This window comes from Oncorhynchus kisutch, linkage group LG27, assembly GCF_002021735.2.
Source record: "Oncorhynchus kisutch isolate 150728-3 linkage group LG27, Okis_V2, whole genome shotgun sequence".
NCBI classification, from domain to species: Eukaryota; Metazoa; Chordata; class Actinopteri; order Salmoniformes; family Salmonidae; genus Oncorhynchus; species Oncorhynchus kisutch.
In genome coordinates, this window is record NC_034200.2 from 16,305,667 (window position 1) to 16,321,109 (window position 15,443).

The 15,443-nt window shown below is 41.2% G+C and overlaps 1 long non-coding RNA gene across 1 annotated transcript; it reads right to left on the reverse strand.

Moving 5' to 3' along the window:
* Nucleotides 1–12,278: 12,278 nt before the first annotated feature.
* LOC109872333 (uncharacterized) lies at nucleotides 12,279–14,693 on the reverse strand. The gene is made up of 3 exons (XR_004205850.1): nucleotides 14,351–14,693; nucleotides 13,017–13,084; nucleotides 12,279–12,318 (listed from the first exon to the last, which is right to left on the reverse strand). It is a non-coding gene; the product is annotated as an uncharacterized LOC109872333 (long non-coding RNA).
* Between the last annotated feature and the right edge of the window lie 750 nt (nucleotides 14,694–15,443).

Genomic DNA, 15,443 nt, shown 5'->3' on the forward strand with positions numbered 1-15,443 from the left:
GAGGCAATAATTTTGAAAATTCTGCCTGAGGTATAAGCTTTAGTCTTAGCTTTACATATGTAGGATCTTAATTTGAGCCAGTTTGCTACAGTGGGAAAATGATCCTGAAGCAACAGGAAATGTGAATTTATGTGGATTATTGTCAATAGTCATTTTAAAGTCGAAATTACAAACTTCAGAAGCCTTTTTAAACCTCAAATACACAACACTTTTAATAGCACTACAGGACATTTTTCCCGACACAGGGTGATCAAATTAAGATCCTCTATCGGTAGCCTAACTTTACCTGAGTTCTAAGCTTTTTAGTCTAACTTCAGTCAGGCTAGCATGCTGAGATCTGTCAGTAACTAGCTCCAGAGTGGAGCTCCAGTAGCAGACAATAGTCATTGCCCCTGGCTCCACAGAGGTGAAAACAGCCTCTCTGAACATCTCTTTCACAGATGCTCCTCTCTGATCAATTCGTTCCAGACCTCTCAAATGGACAGCCTGGGATTTAATTTCATTATCAGTGATCCCTGTTCAGAGCCCTCAAGCCTATAGCTCTCTCCCTCTCTCAGAAAAACCCTCAGACAGAGGCCGGGGTGCTGTACGACTGAATTCCTAAAAATTTAATAATTGGAAAGTCACATTTATAAGAGAAAAAGTCACTTGAAATGTGACTTTTCAAATAGTTGAAAGACACTTGAAACATGCCTCTAATATGCATTGGTAAACAAAGGTAAATTGCTTCATGCTTTGGGAACTTTAATAAGTTGATGCAGCAGGACATACCTGAAGTGTGTGTTAATAAATCACAGAGTCTTGTTGCTGCCTGTTCCCATGCACTCTGTCTGTCCATCCACTATCCACATCATATGAGGCATGACAAATAAGCTGGAAGCTAGACAGCTGTCTCCCAGAAGTGTGCCGGCTGGAGCTGCTGGATGGGGCTCCATGAGGCTGATTCTCCTCTGTAGCCCGAAAAAAAATAATCTTTATTTATCTTATACCCACCCATCTGTGTAAAACTCTTACCACATGATTGGACTGATGATGTTGTTCCCATGACTACAACTAACTCTCCACTAGCTACAACTTTTACTACATGACTACTACTGCAACTGCCTTGTTGCAAAAATTATAATAGTTAGCCTAATTTCGGTTTATGTGACAAAATAAGCAAGCATAGTGTACATAATCCTTGTACCATCTAAACCACTGTGAAATATATTTTCCATAACCACAAATCTTGTATTTTCAGCTGTTTGAAGCTGGTGTACAAAACAAAAAGTAAAAGACGCAAAAAAAACGAAAATTCAAGAACATGAAGCATTGCAATAGCGCACATGGAACAGACCTACTGCTTCTTTGACGTGATTTCCTTGACAGATCTATAACACACATTTCTCTGTGAATTTGGTCAGGCTGGCCAAAAAGTTACATATTGCAGCTTTACAATATCCTTAGTTACAATTAGCCATTGAGAATTCATACAAAATGAGAATACGTGTATGAGTTGTGTATAATAGCATGGTGCAGTGTACCACGTGGACTGCTTTTATGCAGAAGTGTGTGTTAAAATAATATACTGCACTGAACAAAAATATAAACGCAAAGGTCAAGTGCTGGTCCCCATGTTTCATGAACTGAAATAAAAGATCCCAGAAATGTTCCATACATACAAGAACTTTCTTTCTCTAATTTCTTTTGCACAAATTTGTTTACATCCCTGTTAGTGAGCATTTCTCCTTTGCCAAGATAATCCATCCACCTGACAGGAGTGGTATGTCAAGAAGCTGATTCAAACAGCATGATCATTACACAAGTGCACCTTTTGCTGGGGACAATAAAAGGCCACTCTAAACTGTGCAATTTTGTCACGTTAAACAATGCCGCAGGTGTCTCAAGTTTTGAGGGAGCGTGCAATTGGCATGCTGACTGCAGGAATGTCCACTAAAGATGTAGCCAGAGCATTTCATGTTAATTTCTCTACCATAAACATCGTTTTAGAGAATTTGGCAGTACGTCCAACCGGCCTCACAACCGCAAACCACGTGTAAAAACCCACCAATATCCAGCAACTTCGCACAGCCATTGAAGAGCAGTGGGCCAACATTCCACAGGTCACAATCAACAGCCTGATCAACTCTATGCAAATGACATATGTCGCACTGCATGGGGCAAATGGTGGACACACCAGATAGACTGGTTTGCTGATCCATCCCCTGATTTTTTTATTTTTTTATTAAGGTAACTTTGACCAACTGATTTATATCTGTTTTCCCAGTCATCTGAAATCCACAGATTAGGACCTAATTTATTTATTTCAATTGACTGATTTCCTTTTATGAACTGCAACTCATTAAGATCTTTGTTGCGTTTATATTTTTGTTCAGAGTGCATGAAATATCAACATTCATTGCAGATGAGGCCCGATTTACTGATGAACTGCAGTATTTTTCTACGAGTTGTTGAGCTATTTCAGAAATGGAATATGAGAGTTCCCAGGAAATTGGGTATTTCTTGTGGCATGCTACATTATTTCTGCCATGTTGTCCTCTTCCCTGGGCACATTGTGTCTTGGGCAGATGCCATGGTGTAAAATTCCCAATTTCAGTCCATAGCTATTTAGACTGCAATCATCCCATAAGGTCAAGTCAGTCTCAGCACTTCTTTCCTCATCCATTTTGTTTTCCCGGTTGACAGCTAAATCATGGCTGATGGGCTGACGTAGACGCCCCATAATTCCTGGCTGTATTGGCTGGAAACTTGTGTCAGACACGGACTGTGTGTCCCACGACCCTCACCCTCCATTGATGACCTGCATGGGGGACTAGGGACCAGGACAAATAGACATGACGTCATAGTGAACTGAACTCTGGGATTACAGCAGGACCAGGAACCATTTTCTACCTAGAACCCTTTTCATCCTAAGAACAGTTTTTTGAAGAAAGTGTTATTTGTTTATTCTCTGGAAGGCAAGAAGGTTTCCACATAGAACCCTTCTGAATCTGAATAAGCTTTTTATTGTATTTAAAAATATATATAATTAAATAGTGGCTGAGCGCAAGTGTTTACCTCAGTGTTTAAAATTCAACATCAGGAGTTTGAGTAATCTAATGAATGAAAAAATGTGTGAGAATGTTATAAACTGGGAATATTTGTACTATATGGGAACATTTGTACATGTATCTGGTATTCACCTAATAATTGTACATACTGTACAGTACTGACATAGTATCTTTGCCATGATTTCTTTCTTTCACATTAGTATTTTCTGTGATTTTACTGAGCAGAGAGCAGGAGAGTAGAAAGGAGTATGAGTGAATCAGAAGTATATTGTATAACAAATTGTCAATTTTTTTAGTACATTTTCTAGTATTGATTCAGGAGTTGAATTTACTCGGTAAATAGTTAAATGGACAGTCAGTTGTGTAAAATAACCCCAGTATCGGTGTCATAAACCAGAGTGAAGTGTGATTGTGTCATTACTCTGTTTAGAGTGAAACACTCAAAGCCACACCAACATGATCATTTTTCCCAGCATGCCGAATTGCAGATTTATTTTCAGAATAGTTTCTGTGTTTTTGCATGTTCAGTATTTTCTAGAAAGTTTTCAAATCCCTTCACTTTCTCTACATTTTGTTACATTACAGCCTTATTCTAAAATGGATTAAATACAATTTACACACAATACCCCATAACGACAAAGCAAAAACAGGTTTTAGAAATGTTTGCAAAATATGTTTAATTTTGAAACTGAAATATCAGATTTAGAGAAGTATTCAGAACCTTTACTCTGTACTTTGTTGAAGCAAATTTTGCAGTGATTACAGCCTCGAGTCTTCTTGGGTATGACGCTATATGCTTGGCACACCTATATTTGGGGACTTTCTTCCATTCTTCATTGCAAATCCTCTCAAACTCTGTCAGGTTGGATGGGGAGCATCGCTGCACAGCTATTTTCAGGTCTCTCCAGAGATGTTGGATCGGGTTGAAGTCTGGGCTCTTGCTGGGCCACTCAAGGACATTCAGAGACTTTTCCCGAAGCCACTCCTGCGTCGTCTTGTCTGTGTCTTTACGGTCCATGTACTGTTGGAAGGTGAATCTTCACCACAGTCAGAGGTCCTGAGCGCTTTGGAGCAGATTTTCATCAAGGATCTCTCTGTACTTTGCTCCGTTCATCTTTCCCTCCATCCTGAATAGTCTCCCAATCCCTGCCGCTGAAAAATATCCCCACAGCAAGATGCTGATACCACCATGCTTCACCGTAGGGATGGTATTGGCTAAGTGATGGCTTCCTTCAGACGTGTTGCTTGGTATGCAGACCAAAGAGTTCAATCTTGGTTTCATCAGTCCAGAGAATGTTGTTTCTTATGGTCTAAGAGTCCTTTAGGTGCCTTTTTGGCAAACTCCAAAACCTGACCAAGGCCCTTCTCCCACGATTGCTCAGTTAAGCCGTAGAAATGTTTTGGTACAGATCTGTGCCTCGACACAATCCTGTCTCGGACCTCTACAGACAATTCCTTTGACCTCATGGCTTGGTTTTTGCTCTGACATGCACTGTCAACTGTGGGACCTTATATAGACAGGTGAATGCCATTCCAAATAATGTCCAATCAATTGAATTTACCACATGTGGACTACAATCAAGTTGTAGAAACATCTCAAGGATGATCAATGGAAACATGATGCACCTGAGCTCAATTTCGAGTCTCAAAGCAAAGGGTCTGAATACTTATGGAAATAAGGTTCTAACAATTTCAAAAAAACTGTTTTCGCTTTTCATTATGCAGTATTTTGTGTAGATTGATGAGGAGGTTTTATTACTTAATCCATTTTAGAATAAGGCTGTAAGAAAACCAAATGTGAAAAAAGTGAAGGGGTCTGAATACTTTCCGAATGCACTGCACATTGATTGGTTGATTAACCGTATGCTGTACAAAGATAAATAACATACACTACAGTTCAAAAGTTCGGGGTCACTTAGAAATGTCCTTGTTTTTGAAAGAAAAGCACATTTTTTGTCCATTAAAATAACATAGAATTTATCAGAAATACAGTGTAGACATTGTTAACGTTTTAAATGACTATTGTAGCTGGAAACGGCTGATTTCTATTGGAATATCTACATAGACGTACAGAGGCCCATTATCAGCAACCATTACTCCTGTGTTCCAATGGCACGTTGTGTTAGCTAATCCAAGTTTATCATTTCAAAAGGCAAATTAATCATTCAAAAACCCTTTTGCAATAATGTTAGCACAGCTGAAAACAGTTGTTCTGTCCTTCTTTAGACTAGTTGAGTATCTGGAGCATCAGCATTTGTGGGTTCTATTACAGGCTCAAAATGGCCAGAAACAAAGGACTTTCTTCTGTAACTCATCAGTCTATTCCAAGCGAGAAATTGCTCCTCCTACAACAGGACAATGACCCATATCACAGCTCCAAACTATGCAAGAACTATTTAGTGAAGAGTAGTCAGCTGGTATTCTGTCTATAATGGCGTGGCCAGCACAGTCACCGAATCTCAACCCTATTGAGCTGTTGTGGGAGCAGCTTGACCGTATGGTACGTAACAAGTGTCCATCAAGTCAATCCAACTTGTGGGAGGTGTTTCAGGAAGCAGCAAGGTGGCAAGGCGGCCAAACAAAGTTATCTTTGCGCTCCCATACTCTACTGTCTTCAGTCATCCTATTTAGCTAGGAGAGCCTGCTTAATTAAGCCAGCTGCAGAGTTTTCTGAGGAAATACATTGTACTAGTTGGTCCAGCCAGGTCATGCTTGATGCAAGTCGTTATTAGACATCCATCCATGTCTGAGGACGTTGGGAGATGACGTGGAAACCGGCCACTAGGGTTAACAGTGAGCGCTGTTACCTAGGTTTCAGTTATGCCAGGGTGTTGTGGGCGGGGATGGCGGATGGGCGTAAGCAATTACCCCTGGTGTAATGCATCTGCTTCTGCAGTTAACACATCTGCCTGTGGTGTGAAAGGTTGCAAGTTCAAATCCAGAGAGAGAAATTTGCTTTTGATATTTTGGTTTTAAGCCTATTCCAAGCCCTAACCCTTACCTTAAGCATTCGGAGTTCATGCCTAACCTTTAGGATTTGGAATGAATGTATCTGACTCTGGTGTAAAACGTTCCTAGTTCAAATCCTTGCGATAAGCATCTGCCTCTAGTGTAAAATGTTGCAAGTTCAAATCCAACGATAGAAAGTTGTTTTTGTTTTAAGCCTATCCCAAACCTTAATCCTTACCTTAACCATTTAGAGTTAACCTGAAGAATTTGGAGTTAATGCATCTATCGCTGTTTGAATCCAGTGATATAACTTTTTTTTTAAAGCTTATCCCAAACCTTAACCCTTATATTAACCATCCGGAGTTAATGCCGAACCTTAAGAATTAGGAGTTAATGCCTGAACTTAAACCTAACTTTAAAAAATGTGGAGTTAATGCCTAAACCTAACCTTAAACACTTCAAAATGTGATGTTTGGAACAACTTCGAAATTTGACATTTCAGAAACATGGATGAATGTCTACTTCTGACATGAGACTGTGAGAGCTTGTTGACTTCTTCAATGTAGATAAGGCTTAACTTTCACAAACTGTCTCTATCCCTCTCTATCATCATTGTCTCTTAAAAATGTATCTATCATGTGGTCTATGCAGTCTGTGTGTATCTAACCCAACGTAGCAGGTGCAAAAGTGTATCTATCTCTGTCTGAGCCGGAAAGAACAGGCGCAATGGATTACGGTCATTGTAGTTAATTACCACGTTTCAGCACTGAACTAGGTTGAATATTTGCTCAATGAAAACTACATCACCCTTCAGCCCAGTGTCCCACATAGCTCTTGACTTGTGAATGATTTGATTTCTCTCTAGAGAGACGGCGCTTTGGGCTCACAAAAAAAAAACCTAAATGGAAATCAAGTCATTGAACCAACGTTGGTCAATTAGTTGTTTAATAAACCCCCAAAAAACTGAAACGTTGATTAATCGCTCAGCACTATTGTGTGTGTGTGTGTGTGTGGACATGTTTAACTATACTTGTGGGGACCAGAAGTACCCAAAAGGATAGTAAACTAACCAAAATCTGACCAACTGAGGACATTTTGTTGGTCCCCCCGAGGTCAAATACTATTTCTAGGGGGTTTAGGGTTAAGGTTAGAATTAGGACTGAATTGTGTCCCCCCCACAAGGTTAGCTCTACAAGACTGTGTATGTGTGTGTGTGCGTGCGAACGTGTTTGTTCCTGCTTGCTTTTGGGGCTGGTGGAAGGGTCATTTCACATCAGAAAAGCCAAAAAAGACTTGAATGAACAATGCAAATACTAACATAATGTTAGTATTGCATTACAGTAAAACGCTCACTCTGTGAAAATCCTAAGCACCAGCATCAGTGTTACCTTCCAAGTCACCCCAAACGGAGCAGTAGCATACTGTCTATGTCCATCACCAAAGAGCCCCCATAGCGCCCGACTGACATGCAGCCTGACTCATGGTAACAGAGATGCTATTAACAGTCCCATGTATCAAAGACAGCCCCGGGAATAGCTTAGTGCTTATCTCCACAGCTAAGGGGGTACAGTGGGCTGGCCTGAAGCTCCCCACTGGGGTTGAGTTTGGGGGCAGAGGGAGGGGAAGAGAGTGGAGAGGAGGGAGAGATGGAGGGATGGAGGTGTGGGGTAATGACAGTAGCTGCCCACACCCCAAAGCCCTTCTACAGGCTGAAATGACAGGCAGTTTGGGGTGCTCCCCTACCAGGCTGAAGATGAAAGCAAATGCCTATTCTTCACCTACTGTGTAACACGAGCTTTCAGGTTTCACATAGACCTTGCAGGGAATTCTACCAAGTCAACAAGAGCAAGATTTCAAAGACTTGGTACACATTCGTATAGAAACAAAACAAAATTGAGAGCCATTGCATAATATATCATATTAAGCCACTTTGAATACATTATTGCTTCTTTCCTGTTCTCTAATATGACCTTAATATACAGTACCAGACAAAAGTTTGGACACACCTACTCATTCCAGGGTTTTTCTTTATTTTTTTTACTATTTTCTACATTGTAGAATGACAGTGAAGTCATCAAAAATATGAAATAACTCATATGGAATCATGTAGTAACCAAAAAAGTGTTAAATAAATTATATTTGTGATTCTTCAAAGTATCCACCCTTTGCCTTGATGACAGCTTTGCACACACTTGGCATTCTCTCAACCAGCTTCACCTGGAATGCTCTTCCAACAGTGTTGAAGGAGTTCCCGCATATGCTGAGCACTTGTTAGCTGCTTTTCCTTTACTCTGCTTCCAACTCATTCCAAACCATCTCGTTTTTTGGTTGAGGTCATCTGATGCAGCAATCCATCACTCTCCTTCTTGGTCAAATAGCCCTTACACAGCTTGGAGGTGTGTTGAGTCATTATCCTTTTGAAAAATAAATGATAGTCCCACTAAGCGCAAACCAGATGGGATGTCATATCGCTGCAGAATGATGTGGTGGCCATGCTGGTTAACCGTGCCTTGAATTCTAAATAAATGACAGAGAGTGTCACCAGCAAAGCACCCTCCACAACATCACACCTCCTCCTCCGTGCTTCAAGGTGGGAACCACACATGCAGAGATCATCTGTTCACCTACCCTGTGTCTCACAAAGACATGGCGGTTGGAACCAAAAATCGTACATTTTGACTCATCAGACCAAAGGACAGATTTCCACTGGTCTAATGTCCATTGCTCGTGTTTCTTGTCCCAAGCAATTCTGTTCTATTCATTCATGTCCTTTAGTAGTAGTTTCTTTGCAGCAATTCGACCATAAAGGCCTGATTCAAGTCGTCTCTTCTGAACAGTTGATGTTGAGATGTGTCTGTTACTTGAACTCTGTGAAGCATTTATTATTTATAACTCTGATCAACTTATCCTCTACAGCAGAGCTAACTCTGGGTCTTCCATTCCTGTGTCGTTCCTCATGAGAGCCAGTTTCATCATAGTGCCTGATTTTTGGGGGGACTACATTTGAAGAAACTTTCAAAGTTCTTGAAATATTCCACATTGACTGACCTTCATGTCTTGGAGTAATGATGTCATTGAACTGTCATTTATCTTTGCTTATTTGAGCTGTTCTTGAAATTATATGGTCTCAGTCTTTTACCAAGTAGGGCTATCTTCTGTATTCTACCCCCACCTTGTCAAAACACAACTGTTTGGCTCAAACGCATTAAGAAGGAAATACATTTCACAAAGTAACTTTTAACAAGGCACAACTGTTAATTGAAATGCATTACAGGCGACGACCTCATGGAGCTGGTTGAGAGAATGCCAAGAGTGTGCAAATCTGTCATCGACACAAAGGGTGACTACTTTGAAGAATCTCAAATATAAAATATATTACTACATGATTCCATATGTGTTATTTCATCATTTGGATGTCTTCATTATTATTCTACAATGTAGAAAATAGTAAAAAATTAAGAAAAATCCTTTTGTCCAAACTTTTGACTGGTACTGTATGTCGATGTAGTGTAAAATGCCATTTTAAAATGCTTTATAGAGTAATTATTAATTAACAGGTAACAGTATATGTCATAAAATGATTAATTAACATTATGTTGTACTTAATCTTTTAATTGGTGATGGATTGTAGATTTTCAATAGAAGGTTTGGGTCAAGTATTAACTGTTCATGTTAAGCAGGATTGTATCTTGGATGTTGACGGAAGCATTTCCCTTCCACTTGAACACTTGAGCACCAGTCAGTTATTATCAGAGAGGGTCTTTGAAACAACCTGTCTGCTCGCTGTGGCCTTCCAGTATCACTCTGTCTCTCCCTCTTTCTCTCTCTCTATCCCCCGATGCTCGATCTCCCCTCCTGAAGATGCTCTTGGTATGTTCTCCGACCCTAAAGCCTGCTGAGAGAGATCTGTTTACCAACAGGCGGGGGTATGGTGACGAGTCGAACTCTATCTCAGCCACTACCCCACGCATTAGCTGGAGTCCCGGAGAGAACCCCCCCCCCCCCCCCCCCCCACACACACTCCCAATGCTAAACTCCATCCAACATTACAACTTTAAGTTGTTTAGACCAGGAGAGATGTAGGGATAAATACAGAACGTGAATGACAATGATAATAGATGTATGTATTCAGGATAGAATAGTGATAAGGCACCTTTTTACAGCTGAAGTGTGTGTATTGTCTGTCTGTCACTATCTGGATCTAGTCTTCATTACATCCGGTGAAATTGGAGTGCGCACAGTTAAAATGAATAATCGTAATATTAAACATTTATGAACACACAAGTATCTTATGTCATTTAAAAGCTTACATTCTTGTTAATCTAACTGCGTTGCCAATTTACAATAGGCTTTACAGCGAAACGGCGTCCCACAAAAACATTTTTCAACCAACCACAGGTTTCAAAAAATCACAAATAGCGATTAAATAAATCCCTAACTTTTGAAAACCGTCCTCTGTTTGTAATCCCAAGGGTCCCAGTTACAACATGAATGGTCATTTTGTTAGATAAAATCCTTCTTTATATCCCAAAAAGTCAGTTTAGTTGGCGCCATCGATTTCAGTAATCCACTCATACAACATGCAGACAAAGGAATCCAAAAGCTACTACTAAACTTTGTTCAAACAAATCAAAATACATTTAAATTTAATCTTCAGGTTCCCTAAAATGTAAATAAAGTATAATATTTCACAAACAAAAAAAATCTGGTTGTTTTGGGGGGGGGATTTCCGCCTACCATATGAATTGTGTTGTAGTCTCATACATTATCTTAACATTTCTACAAACTTCAAAGTGTTTTCTATCCAATGCTACCAATTATATGCATATCCTAGCTTCTGGGCCTGAGTAACAGGCAGTTTAGCAGGACAATAGACTCTTGCCAACACCTCTCTGTATTTTGATACTTTGTGGAAGGCAATTGATCAGCATTAAAATCTTTGTGTATGGTGCCTCCGGAGTGGAGCAGTGGTCTAAGACACTGCATCGCAGTACAAACTGCATCGCTGCAGATGCTGGTTCGATGGCCGTGACTAGGAAGACCCATGAGGCGATGGTGGGCTTTTGTTTTCTCTCCCTCTAAAAGCAGAAATAAATGATTCTAAATAACAAAATTGGCTTTAGTTACAAATGAGGATTAATGTCTCACCCCATGTTCAATAATTGCCTTTTTCTTGCACCCTTTAGGTTATTTGAAAACAAAATAATCTCCAAAAATATTGTTATTTTTTAAACAAGCCATAGAACATTGTTTGCAATTTCATTTTAATCCACCAGAAAAGACAGAACAGATTATTCAACAAATAATGTGGTAAACTCAAATACACAATTATTATTTTTTTTTTACGTTATTGTCTGCACTAGATTTGACGTTCCTCCTGAAAGCCCTGATCTGCTCACTTAAATGAGCAGAGATCCTGGTCATGGTGCTACAGTATGTTGTTACAGCATAATCAAAGTGAGGACAATCGGCGATCTGCTGTATACTTATGGCCTAGTGTAAGCTGAAAGTCACACCTTTCCAGTACTCCTCACCCCACCCCAAACTCCACCCCTAAAAATGTATGGTTGCCAAGAAAGCGGTTAGTATTTCTCGATTCTTAAAATGTGTACGCAGCATTTGTGTGCTGGAGTCACTTTGAATTCTTAACTGTTCTACCGTTTCTATCATAGGCCACTGTAATTGATGGGGGCTCAGGGCAGTACCATTCTGCTCTTCTGATGAAGGTGCACATGGATCGAATTCAAGCTTTGAAGACCGAGATTAAGTCATTCAAATCAAATCAAATGTATTTATATAGCTTACATCAGCTGATATCTCAAAAGTGTTGTACAGAAGCCCAGCCTAAAACCCCAAACAGCAAGCAATGCAGGTGTAATAACACGGTGGCTAGGAAAAACTCCCTAGAAAGGCCAAAAACTAGGAAGAAACCTAGTGAGGAACCAGGCTATGAGGGGTGGCCAGTCCTCTTCTGCCTCTGCCAGGTGGAGTTTATAACAGAACATGGCCAAGATGTTCAAATGTTCATAAATGACCAGCATGGCCAAATAATAATAATCACAGTAGTTGTCGAGGGTGCAACAAGTCAGCACCTCAGGAGTAAATGTCAGTTGGCTTTTCATAGCCGATCATTAAGAGTATCTCTACCGCTCCTGCTGTCTCTAGAGAGTTGAAAACAGCACGTCCGGTGAACAGGTCAGGGTTCCATAGCCGCAGACAGAACAGTTGAAACTGGAGCAGCAGCACGGCCAGGTGGACTGGGGACAGCAAGGAGTCATCATGCCAGGTAGTCCTGAGGCATGGTCCTAGGGCTCAGGTCCTCCGAGAGAGAGAAAGAGAGAAAGAGAGAATTAGAGAGAGCATACTTAAATTCACACAGGACACCGGATAAGACAGGAGAAGTACTCCAGATATAACAGACTGACCCTAGCCCCCCCCAACACATAAACTACTGCAGCATAAATACTAGAGGCTGAGACAGGAGGGGTCAGGAGACACTGTGGTCCCATCCGATGATACCCCCGGACAGGGCCAAACAGGCAGGATATAACCCCACCCACTTTGCCAACGCACAGCCCCCAGTCATTGAAGGCAGACCAGCAGAAAGAGAAACATTATCTGAGGGCAGAGACACGGGCGATAGACGATGCATTGGTCAAGAGCCAGGCGGTATTGGCAGAGAGTCACTCGTCATTGGCGGAGAGTCAGGCGGCGAATGACCCATTGAAGAGGGCGAGGACTGAGATGGAGTCACAATCCATGCCAGGCACACCTGTGAGCTCTGGAACTCCACCTCCAATAGGCAGGGTCAACACATGTGGAGGGTTCGTCGGGTTCACCTTGACATTTCCATTCCTCTTCTGACAACCGAACTTGACCAACTGCCCACCAGGCACAGCAAGAGCCGTCCAGACGGTTATGCTGTTCTGCTATTCCAAGGATGTGTAACCGAAGAGAGACACCAAGAGTGGACACAGAATACCAACTGGGATGGATCCCAACGCAAAGGTGGCTTACCAGTGAACCTCCAGGAGTTCATCATTAATACTGTGTCTCTGAAGTTTCTGTCTATGACTGATTCAACCCTAAAAAGCATAAAGACAGAGTTAATGAGTACTTGAGGTCACTGAGAAATCCTGGACATGTAAGGAATTAGGCACTTAACCATGTTACTACAATATCTACTGTAGGCTATGTTTACTTGTCAAACTGCACAGTAGCCTAATAAACAAATGCAGGAGGCTTCAATCTTCAACATGCTTTAAATGCCATATTTTCCAAATGTTTAATGACTATCAGAAAGAATGTTGGTACTTATTTGTTTTGTTCCAAAGCCATGAATGAGTCACTCAGCTTTATGTAGGTGCCGAGGCTATATGACTGTGCAGTGGCGGTTCTAGCTTGTGTGGCTGCCTGGGTGAACCCCCCTCCGCCAAAAGAAAGCACCATTCTGCACTAACTGTAATTTTTATTCAGGCATTTGGAACAATACACAAATAAATAATCATAACATTAGAAACTATAAAAATATATAAAAAAATAAGACTTAATTATCAAAAATAAGTAACAAAGACAAATAGTATCAGATGCAGACATGTCAAAATGACAATGATTTAATATTCCAACAGGAGCAGGCAATAGATAGACAGGTCAAGGCAGGCAGGGGTCAGTAAACCAGGGGTGGGGCAACGGTGCAGAACGGCAGGCAGGTTCAGGGTAGGCAGAGGTCAACAATCCAGAGGTGGGGCAAAGGTACAGGTCGGCAGGCAGGCTCAGAGGCAGGGAGAGTGCTCAGGCAGGTGGGCTCAGAGTCAGGACAGGCAAGGGTCAAAACCAGGAGGGCGAGAAAAAGGAGAAACTGGGAAAAGCAGAAGCTGAGAACAAAAAAAGCTGGTTGAATTGACAAACAAGACGAACAAGCAACGGACAAACAGAGACAACAGGTATAAATACCCAGGGGAAATGAGGAGGATGGATGACACCTGGACAGGGGGTGGAGACAATCACAAGGACAGATGGAACAGATCAGGGTGTGACAATGTCACGCCCTGGCCATAGAGAGGCTTTTATTCTCTATTTTGGTTAGGCCAGGGTGTGACTAGGGTGGGCATTCTAGTTGGTTTATTTCTATGTTTTCTATTTCTTTGTGTTTGGCCTGGTGTGGTTCTCAATCAAGGCAGCTGTTTATCGTTGTCTCTGATTGAGAATCATACTCATGTAGCCTTTTTCCCACCTGGGTTTGTGGGTAGTTGTTTTCTGTATAGTTTTAGTTACATTACAGAACTGATCATTTCTCGCTTTGTTATTTTTGTTCTGGTGTTCAGATTTAAATAAATATCATGAACACGTACCACACTGCGCTGTGGTCCAGTCCTTCTTCATCAGATGAGCGTTACAGACAAATAGAAACAAATTTGTGTTGATTTGGCACTCGAGCATCAATACATTAACCATTCCCCAACACTGTCAACCAAGAGTCAAGAGTAAACCAATTCACCTTGGTGGTGTGCAGACTGATTTTATATTATTATTAACGATTTCGAATTGTGGTTTATTTGATAGTATTTCGTAGTGTGAGTGATTTTACTGCATTAGTACTGTACAAAGTTAGAGGTGCACTATATGATAGATTCCCCCGCTCCCCATACCTCTGGCTTCCAGTGGGGAGATCTGAGGTCAACCTACCCTCACCCCCTCCCCATCTCGTACTTCTGAGTGGGAGTCCTTCCCAGGCAGCAGCCTGCCTAGCTCACAAACTAGAATCAGAGTGCCCACTCCGACAAGGTTAATTGACCCACAGTCCCACACGGCAGGACAGAGGAATAGCAATTCATACACTATTGTTCTAAATTCAATCACCGTCATCCTCATCATTCAGTTCATTGTAATTAAATTTTGAATTCGTGCACAATTATCAGTTTCTATTTGGTTTATGTCACCCATCCATTTTCAGTTAGAGACACATTAGCGCTCAGTGTTCTGAGCACTGGTCTGGAGCGATGAAGCAGTGACGCAGGGTACCGTACTAAACCACAAATTACTTCTAAGTCCCGCAGCATAATCTCAAAACGTTTAATTGAGGAACCACTGTAGCTACTTAAAGACACAAATGAGAGAACAGCTCACTCTGACCATTTACTCACCCTAGCAAAGCTGGTTAGGCTGTTTTTTTAAAATGTTATCCAGAGCGTTGGTGATTGTAACTGTGCTGTTGGAAACTATTTAACTACGGTTTTTTAGCCGACGTTTACTGACACCGGCCATATTCAACGGGTGTTGTCTACGTAACATCTTTTAGAGGGCGGACCCATCGCACCTCTTTGCTTATCTGAATGTACAGGTTTTACGCACCAACCAAACTTTGGTGAAAGTGCGATGGTCCCCTGTCATCATTTGCTGACATATTTTTTTGTGTGAAAATTTGAAGAAGGCCTCGTTTTAGAG